General features: G+C 37.9%; 1 protein-coding gene across 6 annotated transcripts in view; it reads left to right on the top strand.

Moving 5' to 3' along the window:
- LOC108717915 (centrosomal protein of 85 kDa-like) overlaps nucleotides 1–14,425 on the top strand; it is a 139,544-nt gene that overhangs the window by 41,275 nt on the left and 83,844 nt on the right. The gene's annotated exons all lie outside the window — the stretch shown is intronic.

The following is a 14,425-nucleotide window of genomic DNA, read 5'->3' as shown; positions in this document are numbered from 1 at the left end:
CTGCGGACATGCAGGAAGAGATTAGCAATTCTTCACCATCTGTCTGTGAGGAGGAATCTATTCAAATGAAAATCCTAAGAATCTGCAGACAATGAAATCTCCCTAATTGCTGAGCCCACACCTGATCCCACATGGCTGAGTAGCAGAATTGCTGTTGCAGACAAAGCCCCCCACACAATAGGAAGCAGATGCCTCTTCTCAAATAATCTAATTAAGACACATATTACCTAAAAGGATTTTATTACACTATTTTCAACCCATTTATTTCCAGTATTTGACTTCTGCAATTAATCTGCTAATTTTCCTCATTCTAGATGTTCTTTGAAATGATTATGCCCTTAGAGTTTATTTATATATATCTCTCTCTCTCTCTCTCTCTCTCTCTCTCTCTCTCTCTCTCTCTCTCTCTCTCTCTCTCTCTCTCTCTCTCTCTCTCTCTCTCTCTCTCTCTCTCTCTCTCTCTCTCTATATATCTATATATATATATCTATATCTATATCTATATCTATATCTATATCTATATCTATATCTATATCTATATCTATATCTATATCTATATCTATATCTATATCTATATATATATAGTCAGTTAATCCAGACGATGGTTCAGAGAGAACCGAAACGCGTTGATGTGGGGTAGATTGTAACACTCCAATAAAAGCCTTTTGCACAATACCCGTGAGTGCTCTTAACTATATCTTTTTTTTTATATATATAAAATCAAGACATTTTCCCTACCTATATATATATATTAATAAATATCCTTCAGTGATCACTGAGCTCCTTGTTTTTATTGTGGTGCCGTTTGTTAGTGGGTAATGTAGTAAATTGATACATTCTTCATACTGGGAAATCGGTAAATGACACAGAATAGCTAGTAGTCTTGTTTATAAATATTTAAAGGTTTTCATGATGCAGATCTTTATGGCTGCGCACCACCTGGTAGTATGGGTGCTTAGTATGCACTAATCTCTAGTGATAAATTTGAGTGTCTGCTGTATATCTTATCATGTGCAGAAGCCCTGTGGAAGATTTTGTTTTTTTATCCTTCAATTCAGGTTGCACATCCTCCCCTCCAGGTAATGTAACCCACATGCTCAGTTCTCCTTTTCCAGTGCACTAGGCACTTTACAACTAACTGCTGAACAAGAGTGAATAGGATTAGATATATTGGTAAATCCAATATCTTATTCCTGTCTTACATTAGTTTGATTATTCACAGAGATATGCACACCATTATTTCAGTTGCCATGTTATTCCCTGCTGAATTGTTTATCTTCTGCTTTCACCTAAGTGTCAAATGATGCCTTGTTTGTAATTATAAATTCTTTCCCAAATGGTGCTGTGAAGTATTAAAGCTTGCTGTCTGAGAACTGAGCTCCTTGCTTTTATAAGTCCCAGTTCCTGGTTTCAGGTACTCTCAGCTCTCCAAATTATGGAAAGGTCATCTTCCATAGAAGCCATTTTAATCATGTAATTAAAATTGTGAAAATATATTTCCTTTTTCTCTGTTATAGCAAAACCGTGCCTTGTGCATGATCCCAGCTAAGGTATAATGGCAAAACAATCCCTTTGGTTTTATTTAATAAAAATGATTTTTAGCAGACTTAAGGTATGGAGATCCAAATTACAGAAAGACCCATTATCTGGAAAATACCAAGTCCCGAGCATTTTGGATTACAGGTTCCATACTTGTACAGTGTACACACAATATATCTGTGTGCATCATATAATTGTAGTCTAATCTAGGCTGACGAAGCCTTTGGTCCCTCCTAGCCATAATAAAACGTCTTTCAGCTGAAAAAGCTGTTGTAGCAACAGACAAAAGAATTAGAGATGTGCGGGCCGACCCCTGGACAAAATGCGCTAGTACTGCCGGCTTCCGGCGCCAGAATTTATAGACTTCCACCTGCCCCGCCCACCCCTTTTGTGATGTCACTGCGGTGCGAGGCGGGTGCAGGTCTATAAATAAAGGGGAGTAGCGGGCCTGGGTCGGATGTGGGTAGGGTCCGTGCGGGTCAAGAAATTCTCGAACCGCACATCACTAAAAAGAATAATCCAAAACATCTTTGATTATCCAGTCACTTCTCTCTTCTCCTGTCAGGAATGGCAACAGGTATAGAATGATGGGTAAAACAAGGGATATTTGGGATATTTCCTTAAAAAATAAATTACTGCCACTATATAGATGGCGGTAACATTTTGCGAAATATTCTGGCGTTAATTTTGTCTTTCGAACATTTCACTGTTTTTAGTAAACCAGGCATTAATGTGTACTTATCGTTATTCTCAACAAATGCGATAACTGGCGAAAACATATTCTTGCGCAAGAAAATTTGCAAATTTATATTTACCACAGGTTAGTAATTTGGCGAAAACATATTCGCCGACAAATTCGTCTATATTTTGTGTGCATATTTTTTACCGCGCTTTAGTAAATGGACCCCTCAGTCAATCCAGCCTTTATACATGACATTTTTGTCTAACTATTAGAAACATTTTTTATTTTGCAGTTTTATTTACCCAGTTTTTATTTTTACACTGAACTGTTCCTTTTAAGAACTGTCAGCCGCCATTCTCACTGTTGAATCTTTTATCTTCCCTTTTGACTAGTGGTCTGATGAGCCCCCACTTCCTGTCTGAGCAAGCCACCCCTGTCATTGTAGTACAGGTATGGGACCTGTTATCCAGAATGCTTGGAACCCGGGGTTTTCCAGATAACGGATCTTTCCGTTGTTTGGATCTTCATACCTTACATCTACTAGAAAATCTTATAAACAATCAATAAACTCAATAGGCTGGTTGTGCTTCCAATAAGGATTAATTAAATCTTAGTTTAGATCAAGTACAAGTTACAGTTTTATTATTACAGAGAAAATGTGCAGTATTTGGATAAAATGGGGTCTATGGGAGACGGCTATTCCGTAATTTGGAGCTTTCTGGATAACAGGTTTCCGGATAACGGATCCCATACCTGTACCAGTTTCATTTCCAGGTTGACTCTGATTTCAAGGTGAGAAACTATAATTACTGGAGTTAGTACAATTGAAAAATCTATAACAACTGTAGCATATTTGATGTTCTATAACTTTGTTTCTTGATTTTTTCTAACTCACAAGATTGCTTTTCTCACAGTGAATTTGTGAAGATTTGTTACTATGAAATGCTGTGTTTTGCATTTATTGCTATTGTAATATACTCTCTTCTACTGAGACTAAAGGTGCCCATACATGGAGAGATCCGCTCGTTTGGCGATGTCGCCAAACGAGCGGATCTCCCTCCGATATGCCCACCTTGAGGTGGGCAATATCGGCTGATCCGATCGTGGGCCCTAGGGCCCAACGATCGGATCCTAACGATGCCCAAACGGGCGATCGGATCGCGGGACCGCATCAACGAATAGATGCGGCCGCGATCCGACGGGATTTTCTGTCCCATCCGATCGAGATCTGGCCGACTGAAGCCCGTCGTGGGGCCCCATACACGGGCCAATAAGATGCCGACACGGTCTGTCGGCAGCTTTTATCTGCCCGTGTATGGCCACCTTAAGGGACCTTGTTATCTTTATATAATCCTGATGTACCTGATCAGCAAATTGATTTTTTTTTTTTTAAGATTTTCTATATTGATTTTGTAAACATAACATAAAATAAGAGAGAAGAAAGTGAGGAAGGAAAGAGAGATATATAAAAGGGTGGGCATTCCCGTTATGCAAAAAAAATGATATCTCATGGTAAATAACCTGGTTAGGAGCTTTCGTACCAGTTAAGTCATATGCTGGTTAACGGTTTGTGTTTCTGTGAGCCACCTGTCGCAGATTTTTTTGCACTTATCTGGGCATCCACGCGTTATATGCGTCAATTTGTGACTCTGAAGAATGTCATTAAAAATTTTAATCCAGAATGCTAAGGTAGGAGGTTCCAGGGCTTTCCATGTGAGCAAAATAGCTTTCTTTGCATAATGTAGAAGTTGCTGTAGACACAATCTGTCACTGGATGAAAGCGTAAGTCCTTTAAGATGTCCCAGAAGGCAGAATGCAGGTGTCCGAATAGCTGGGAGTCCCAAAGAATTGCAGTCCAGTATTGTTGAATCTTAGGGCATTCCCAAAATACATGCATGTAAGTTCCACTGTCCGCATTACATTTGAAACACATGTCTGGGTACCCTTTGTATATTTGTGCCAGCCTGTGTGGGGTCAGGTACACTCTATGAAGAAATTTAGTATGTATGTAACGGTCTTTAACTGAAATGCTGGTTTCAGGTATCTGTTCAAGGATATCTTTCCTCAAAGGATGGAAAGTCTTGGGCCCATTTACAGTGGATATGTTTTATAGGATCAAAGCTATTTTGTAGCAGAATAGTGTATAACCAGCTTAGGGGTTTGGAGAGTTCTGGTTTCCGTAGGTAACCTTCTAGGGTTGATTGGGTGATGCAAGGAGGCACTCTCCGGGAATTGGCCAGAAAATTCATGTCGCACTTGGAGGAATATAAAAAGCATATGGTCAACCGGACTACCATGGACACTGAGGATAGAGGTCACATGTACAACAGAGCCTTACATTAATATCTTACTTCATGGTGCTAGTTAGCATAGACATGTGGCTGATGCATGAATGTAGATGACACCTGTTCATTGCACATAGTGCACCCAGAGAAAAGTCTGCATTTAGAATGCCTTGCCTAGACAGTCCAGGGAGAACAGACTGTTCACAGGTTTAAAGCAGTTTATCCCCTTTTAATCCAACTGTATTCAACACAATATGAGCCTAAGTGGCTATGGACAGATGCAGGCAGGTATTGTTCCACTTATGTACTCTGTCCCTCTGCAATTCTTCTGGCCACTTAGACTACTGTGCTCCTAAGGGCTTAACAGCACAGGTCTCCAATTCCCTCCTAGCCTGTTTGTATTAGGGCCTGAGGCTGCAGGAAGGAGATGGCAGTACTGCTGGGGAGTAAGGCATACAGGGGCTGCAGGGCACTCACCCCTTGTTTGGGTGCCAGCGATGCCAAGTGTTTGTTGCTGCAGTTCCGGTCGGGCCAAGTTCCTGGGTCGCGCTCCTACGCAAGTCCCTGGCTGCAGCCCCGTGAGTAGGCCACGAACTGCGCTCCGGTTTTATGGGTGCCAGAGAGCACCCATAAAAGGTATTTGGCTATCCTAGCAGAGGATGTTGTGCTCTAGCTGTTGGAGTGAGAACAAATTACTGTAGGGGCTGTTTTCAGCCTGGATGAGGCAGATTGTGCACTGAGCCCAGGGGGCTCTGTAAATGTGCGTCCACGGTGTAGCGAAAGCCAGCCACGCCACCAGCAAATTATGATTTTAATAGTATTTATTTGTTTATTGCACATAACCTATATCTTAAAGGGGACATATACACCCTTATTAAAATTAGAGCCCAATGGATTGACTAGGTTATCTACTTTCAAACCTCTCTCAGACTTATCTGAATGATGTTTTTAATTGTACTTTATGAAACAATATCGGTTGAATTCTGCAATGAAAATTTAATAAAAACTTCATCTCACTGAAATAAGACACTTTCAAGATGAAGCTTATATTAAATTTCAATAGATACCCTTTAAGTGATAACTGACTGACAACTCAGCATTCTAATTATCAATAAATGACAGTCAATGTGGCAAATACTATATTGGTAACTTCAAAGTGTTTTTTCTGAGAGGGTTATTAAACTTTTACCTAAGTTCAAGCCACTGGGGTTATGTATGAGTACATTTCCTCTATAAGATTCTTTATTGTGGGAATTTTTAACCAATGTGTCCTTGAGCTAAAAATGGCTTAATTTGCTCCTAGGATGGATCACCATGATCCCTCTGAATACAGTGATGTTTTTGAAAAATCCATATTTTTTTGCCTCAGATTATTCTATTTTATTCAAGACTTTGGTAAAGGGAAACTTGTATGGTTTTCGTTTTCCAGTGTGCAACTAGCCTTGCAAACAACACAGAACTGTTTTAAAGTGATACAGACACCAGAAATTAAACTATTTTTTACATCTATCATATTATTGCCTTTGAAAGCAACTTCTAACTCTGAAGAGATGAGATGGGACAGTCAGGTTGGCAAAACAGTCATTTCGAAACTTTAACTAACTATTGCTTACAAAAACAAACCTCTCGGCAAAAAAAAAAAAATCAACTTGACCTATAGGTAACTTTTAATGTATAATCATATTTTAAAAAGTAGTTTTTTTTGTGTTAGTATCACTGTAAGTCTGGTAAAGCTTGCAGGTGCAAGGGTAAAGGTGGCCATAGACGTCGCCAAATGAGCGGATCTCTCCCCGATATGCCCACATTGAAGTGGGCGATATCGGGCTGATCAGAATGGAGGCCAAATGGGCTGTTGATCCCGGGACTGCATTAACGAAAACATGCGGCTGCGATACGTCACAATTTTCTAACCTGCCTGATCTTTTGATAAAGGGCCTGGTTGGCTCGAAACGTTGCCTTTGTATGCTGTGGGCTAAATAAATTATGCACTTGAGCACTTTTGCAACTTAACGGTGTGCTGCTATTTTTGTCTATGAATTTTCTAACCTGCCTGATCGGCATCTGGCCGACTATCGGGCAGATATCTATCGGGAAAGCCCCATACAGGCCGATGTATGGGAGCCTTAAGTGAGAGGCTATAGCCCCTCAATCTCCCTGTTGATGATTCCAGTTCACTGTCATGCTTTGTCATTAATTTCATTTAATGTAATTTCACTCCAAGCCATGTCACTTGAAGTGAGAGTATTGCATTCCATTATTTAATTTGTGACAATTGATGTTAAATTAATTTTCTTTTGACTCCTGTTGTCTCATTAGTGTTGCAAGTATGATTTTCTAGTAGCTTAGCTCATACATGTTTTTGATATTTTTAATCAAAGCAGGATTTGTGGTCAAAGCCAATCCCTTGCATTTGTTGCATTTCCTTGCAGAAACAGAATATGTAATGCGTTTTATTATATTAATTTTGCCTTAATTTAGAACTTGACATAAAAAGACACCATATGTACCCTGTTGGAGAGTAAATTAACATGAATACGGTAATTCATAAGGGAGCTTTGAACTTTGTTCAATTGCTAATTAACAGTAGCCCTAAGAACTGTTTTTTTTTTCAGTAGCTTTTATGGCTTTGTTGCTAATAGCCTAAAATTTTATGTATAGTATCCATTTGGACTTTTGTCTTTCTGTATGAACTGGCCGAGTGTGTATAAGATTAGAACCATGCAACCAGCTGTATAGAGGAATGAATGCATTTATGAGTTCATACTTCTTGAGGGACAGTTATATAGTTGAAATTGTAGCCCATACTGTTGGAAGACTCCACTGAAATTTGTGACTTCCAATATCCTTATAATTTTTATGAATGTGTATATCACCCAGTAAAAGTATATAATTATTCAATGTATTGGTTTGGAAAACATACACTTTGTATCTTTCCATTGTGTTGTTCAAAACTACATTGCAATGGAGTTGGCAATTGCATTGCAGGATATGTAAACCCTTCTCAGCACTTTGGCACTTTAAATGTTTTTTTCCCTTATATTTCCAGTTTAAAACAATTAAAAAAAAAATAAGGGTTGCCACCTTTATTGTTTTGGGAAAACAGGTAGTGGGTGGGCCAGGTGACTTCAGGGGGAGGGCCGGGTGATGTTGGGGGTGGGACAGTAATGTCAGGAGTGTGGCGGTTGACATAGGAGGCAGGGCTAATGTCGTGGCTGATTGCCATGTCATTCACCTAAATGTCCTATCCAGACAGGCCCGGTTTTTGGAAGGGCTGCCCTTAAAGGGGACCCGTCACCCAAACAAAATTATTCCAAATCCTATTTTATCATGTTAGTCAAGCAAAATGAACTTTAATTACACTGTATAAATTATTTGAATATTGTTTCCATCAGTCTGGGAACTCATAATTCTATTAACCAGGCAGGAGCCATTTTGTGGACACTGTTATTAAGGCAAGTCTTGTATCATCTCAGAATCTTGTTTGTGCACCAGGGGACTGGGACCCAATGTCCATCCCCATGCCCTGGTTACGCAATTAAATCATTAAGAGAGCTGGGGGAATGTGGAGAGAGCAGTGACATCTAGGAGGTGCTGAATGGAAAGTGAAAGGAATTCTTTGCCCCGCCTCTATGCCTAGGCATAGAGGCGGGGTAGGCAATATTTGATTGACAGCTGATATTTTTAAATCCGTTTACAACAGCTATGAATGCTTTAATAAAAAAAAGAAATTGGCTTTCATATTTAATTTAAAAAGGACTTTTATTATACAGATTTTTATGTCTGGGTGACGGGTCCACTTTAAACCACCTAATATTTTTATTCTGTGACAGCATTGCCACCTGCTGGTAATTTCTGTTTCAACTGTCTACAATTAAGAAAATAAAGGTGTTGATATGTAAACTGAGCAACACAACAAAAAACTTTCTTGATAAGGTACAATACAGTAATAGACCAGGGGTAACTATATACAATATAAATATATATATATATATATATATATATATATATATATATATATATATATATATATATATATATATAATTTTTTTTTTATATATATATTTATATAAATATATATATATATATATATATATATATATATATATATATATATATATATATATATATATATATATATATAATTATATTCAAGAACAAGTGGTAATTGATACACAAGGGAGAGGTTCCTGCTCTACAGATGTTAGAGCTGCTAGTATCCTGTCATATCATGGTATTTCAATCCTACTGAGCTTACGGACAGACTCAAAATATACTGTAAAGTACACATAGAAATGATAGAATACAAATGTCACAGTATATGGCTGACTAGTAATTAATACAGATAATTACTACATGGCACAGCCTTGCAGCATGAGCTTATATTAGAGGCTAACCTCATTTTCAGCTTGATAATTTGCAACCCCCCCTAAGCTTAGCTTCTCAACAGCTGCTCAGAGCCCACTGAGCATGTCACAAACACTTTCCAAAATGGTAGCCCCCTGTGACAAGTTTGAAGTCCTGGGTCATTTTTGCTATCAACAAGCTGAACCTTTAGGCTGGTGCAATACGTTCACTATATAAAGTATGGCATTTTTAGCCACATTCATTTTAGTTCTCCGTTAAGCCTTGGCTGACGTCATTTTTTAGCATCACAAGCATTGGCATCCATGATAATACGTTTGTGATTCACTGCAGGTCTATTGAACCTATTGGAACAACTCACTGTAGGAACCCTGGAATTATTCTCATATAAATACATAGTAACATAGGTAAGTAAGGTTGAAAAAAAGACATACGTCCATCAAGTTCAACCTTTTTTTTAATCTGCCTAACTGCTAGTTGATCCAGAGGAAGGCAAAAAAAAACCCCATCTGAAGCCTCTCCAATTTGCCTCAGAGGGGGAAAAATTCCTTCCTGACTCCAAAATGGCAATCGGACTAGTCCCTGGATCAACTTGTTCTATCTACTACTATCTCCCATAACCCTGTATTCCCTCACTTGCTAAAAATCCATCCAACCCCTTCTTAAAGCTATCTAATGTAATGGACTTGCTTACTATTTGTCAGAGCAGGCTGGATGGGCAAATTTGGCGCTATGCAAGGATCATGTTTTGGTGCAAGTAGCTGCTATGAACAGTAGTGATGGGCGAATTTATTCGCCAGGCACGAATTCGCGGCGAATTTGCGCGATTCGCGGCAGGCGAATAAATTTGCGAAACGCCCGCGAAAATTCGGCGCCGTTTCGCGAATTTTTCGCCGTTTCACGAAATTCGCGAATTTTTCGGCGAACCGAAACGGCACAAATTCGCCCATCACTAATGAACAGCATTGATTATGTGCACAAATTTGTGTCTGTTTTCATGCACCACATTTACAATTGCGGTCATAATTGAGATCTAGAAGACTTTAACAGTGAGACTGTGCAGGGATTCTGGTAGTTGTAGTGTAACCACATCTGCAGGGTACTGGAAATCACTCCCCAATGATTTGGCCCGGATTTGCTGGTGGGCCTAGTTGCCAGCTATAAACAGACTGTTCCAGGCGAGCTATCAAAAACAGTGAGGCGTTATTACCATTGTTAACCTGGAATTACTACATTGTTCTTAGAGGCAGTATATCTCTCAAGTTCCTCACTTATTGTTCCTTTTTTAAAATTCACATTCTAACTTCAGCAGAAAGGTTGCAGATAGGATGTCCCTAAATTGCATGCCTGTCTGATGAGAGCTCATAGAAATTCCTGAGTTGTGTATCAACCTGTGTGTTGTTAATTAACCCCCTACAGTTCCCCGTTTATCTGTGTTTATGCTCAGTTCAGAGTAAATACCAGAGGTGGGCTGCAGGTTTCACTCCGCTGCCAAAGACAAATATTATTCTCACGGAAAACCCTCTTTGTTTTAGTGTTAGGTGATGCATGATTCATTTTTGTTTTTCTTTGTCATCCGGTCAGTGTAGCCTGAACAACATGTGCTTGCAGCCGATTAGGTTTTTATGAAAACAGGTTGGTTTACAAAAAAAACAGGCGTTCTTTTTAAAATTGCATTTCACAGCAATCAGAATACATAATGGTACCATGTTAGGTTAGGAAAAGTAGTGTAAAATTGATACACAGAATGTAATGGGACATGGATGATTTTTCTGCACCAGGCAGCTTGGAAGGTGCTTACAAGCCTATGTGCCTTCTACATGAGATAATCACATTACATAATTATTATTTTTACATAAGATAATCACATTACATAATTATTACTTCTACATAAGATAATCACATTACATAATTATTACTTCTACATAAGATAATCACAGCAAGTCATGCTGCCCTACAATTTATTGTTCTCAGATTGCCCATAGGCTGGGAATGCATATTGTATAACAGAAATGATTATTTTGAGATTTTTTTTGTTGGTAACCCTAAAAGATTCAGAGTTGACATATACTAAACCCTTTTGCAGTATACAATTCAACTTTTTGTGCCAGGCTTTCATGAGGCAAGAGCAGAGAAGATGTCCGATGCAGTGAACTTGTGGCAGTCTGTAAATGAACTTGGATTCTTTCCTAGCACAGTGGATCTTTCCTAGTTACAGTGTAATAGTGGGACACCAGCTATTTCTTTATTATTCCCCAGGGTCATTTGTATGCTGTAGAATATAAGGCTTAGATGGAAGTGGCTACTTAGGACACATGTTCTTTATTTGAATTCTGTGAACGGAAGGCTTATTTGAGTTAAGGGATAAAATCCAAGTAGAGGTTAATTCTTTGCAAGTGTCTTGCCATTGCTGTGATCAGATCCATTGTGGAAAACATGTAGCTAACTGAGACAAAATATGGTAGGCTCCCATGGTAGGCTCCCATGGTAGGCTGAAATAAGGGTATATAAGAGTTACAGAATGCTAGCCTCCTTTAAAATAGGTTATAGCTTGAGAAAAATGTGACCACAAAGAATGTGTGTGCATTGTCAGGTTAAGGCCATTTGTCATGTGGAATTGGTAACTTAAAGAATTCACAGTTGTGCATGGGTTTGTTTGTAAGGATCTGATTGCAGTAATATACACTGCCATGCAAATGTAAAAATCTAGCATTTGGAAAAGTAGTTTGTGTAAACTCTCATTATACAAATGTGAAAATAATATTTTTTTAGCAGTATGATAAATAGGTCCCCTAGTGTGAACATTTACTTGCCTTTCTTTTGGCCTCCACCAGAAAATCCCTGAAATAACTGCCATGTTTTCTAAAGTAAAAAAAATACTTTATTTAGGTTCTAAATCTGAAGTATGGGTGTGAATTGAAGGCTTAACATCATTCTTAAGAAGTTATGCAGGTATGGGATGTATTATCCAGAATGTTTGGGACCTGGAGTTTTCCACAAAAGTTTTTTTTCCGTAATTTGGAAATAGGATGTTTGTATTTTTTTTTTTTTTTTTTTAATATAAAACATTTAAACATTTAAGAAATCCAATAGGATATTCTTGCCACCAATATGGAGTTATGCAGCTTAGTTACAGATACAGTATAATAACAGAGAATATATACGGAAATATTTTTTTTTAAATGTAATTATTTACTTAAAAATGCTTCCAAAATTGGTAACTTGCTAGATAGTTTTTTTTCCGTAATTTGGAAATAGGATGTTTGTATTTTTTTTTTTTTTTTTTAATATAAAACATTTAAACATTAAAGAAATCCAATAGGATATTCTTGCCACCAATATGGAGTTATGCAGCTTAGTTACAGATACAGTATAATAACAGAGAATATAAGGAAATATTTTTTTTAAATGTAATTATTTACTTAAAAATGCTTCCAAAATTCGTAACTTGCTAGATATGGGGTTTTTCAAATAAGAGATCCCATACCTATAAAATTAATGCATTGATTAAGAAAAGTGTACAAAAATAATCCATGGGGCAAATACACTGAAGGGTGACCATTTCTCAACACTTCGCCAGGCGCTAATTCGTTAAAATGCTATGCTAATTCACTAAAATGCGAAGTTGCATCTCAGCAGCCGAATGCTGGCGAATTTTCGCTATCGCTACTTTGACAGTGTGAGCATTTCCTAGCAAAGTTTTGCTAGAGTTTATTTCTGCCAAGCGAAACTTCATTAATACTCTTACGCTTAGGTCAATTTGAATAGGGCTGGTACATAAAAGTCATATGGACGTCTTTATTAGTGATGGCGAAAAAAGCTTGAAGTGGACAATTATTATTACAAATGTCCAAGGAACCATAATAAAGACATAAAAGATCCTTTAATGCCCTAGACATGAGCCCACTCTAAAACAAATGTGGCATGCCCCTCAAATGTCTGGAGAATGTTAACAATGTTAACACAAAAATCTTTAATAGTTAGAACTTTTGAAGGCAATCCCGCTTCAAAAAAGTAAAGGTTGTCAGCATTTTTTTAGAACTTTTATGAGTTTCCAGCATACAGGTGTGATGTCACTTATATAAGATTGAGGAAGATGTAGCTTTGTTTTATCAGTTTGCCTGGTCTAAGATGGGGAAGGAAACTCTGGCGAAAGAGGTAACAGTTCAGTAAAATTCGCACTTTAGTGAATTTGCGGAGTAATGACCGTTCGATAGAGCGTAAAGTCACCTGGTGATAGGGTATGAACGTATGATATCGACAGTTACTACCTAGAAAAGGTAATCTCTCTCAGCAGTGCATGAAGCTACCTCATTTCATATTCCTTCATTTTAAGTTGTTTTTATGTAGTACCACCTATTCTAATGCATTTCCCACATTTTTAAAAAAATATTTTGTCCCATTTCTCCTAAATGGTTTTGTCCACTGTGAATGTTATTTTTAGTAAATTTAAGCTGGTCATAATATAAACCACATGCCTACTTTTCCCCGGGTGTTTCTGTAAATAGATTCCAGTTAGTTTGCATGTCCTGTGACCATCCACAAATCTCTTATTGTGTAGGGTTGTGCATCTGACTAAGTGATCTTTCAAAAGCTGTCGCATAGTGTAACGTTAATGCTGAAAGGTTAAACCTTGTCCTTAACACAAAGATATGTATTAAGAAAATCTGATTCTCAGGCTATAATCATTTAATACGTTACTCTTCATTAACACATATACCTCATTTGAGATTTTCCTGAAACATCAGGATTCTACAATAATGAGCTTTGCATAACCCTGGACTGTATAAAGTAGTTCCACAAATTACATGTTTTTGCCCACTTGTGCTACTGACTGGACTCTGTGGCCCAAACAGATAAATACCAGGGGACATGTTTGCATTTTGCCATTCATTCCAGCCAAGCACTCTAATGATTGGAATAATGGCAAGTAAAAGGATCTGCTCTCCTCATGCCGAGTAGATTGAAAACGTACTGAATGAAAAGAGATTTTGCTCTTCTCTTGCACACTGGCCCTGGGAGCTGCAGCATCAACCCCAGGACAAGAAAGAAAATGGCAATACTCCTTAGAAAAGTCAGTCTGGGGTCTGATGTTCGTGATTAAAATTACTGTAGTTTGGCAGTCTTCACATTGGCAGGATTTTCACAGCGCCTTGTGGTGTTGAAAAATCAGTTAATTTTTTTTAGAACAGTGCCAAAAATGCATTAACGAACACTCTTTCTTTGTGCAGTATGCCTTATAAGTCAAAAACAGCTCTCAGTATTTCAGATTCCAAGCAGGGGTAGTTAAGGTATTTTGATATCTATAATGATTTGTTTTACAAATGATTTCTGTATCATTGGATCCCCATTTTTGGGCATTTTTTGCACTGAGAATTTGAGTTTTGTTAAACTGATTTTTTTTTAAAAAAATGTACTGCCATTAGCTATTTTTTGACATCACTGAACATGAACATGAAGGCAGTTGTAAGTAACCAAGATACTAATTAACCCTAATTCCAGTGCATATTAGAACAGTTAATTATAAAGTTTCTGCAGAATGGCCCTTAATGCACGG

This window comes from Xenopus laevis, chromosome 5S, assembly GCF_017654675.1.
Source record: "Xenopus laevis strain J_2021 chromosome 5S, Xenopus_laevis_v10.1, whole genome shotgun sequence".
Taxonomy (NCBI): Eukaryota; Metazoa; Chordata; class Amphibia; order Anura; family Pipidae; genus Xenopus; species Xenopus laevis.
This window is presented reverse-complemented; position numbering and strand designations above follow the sequence as displayed.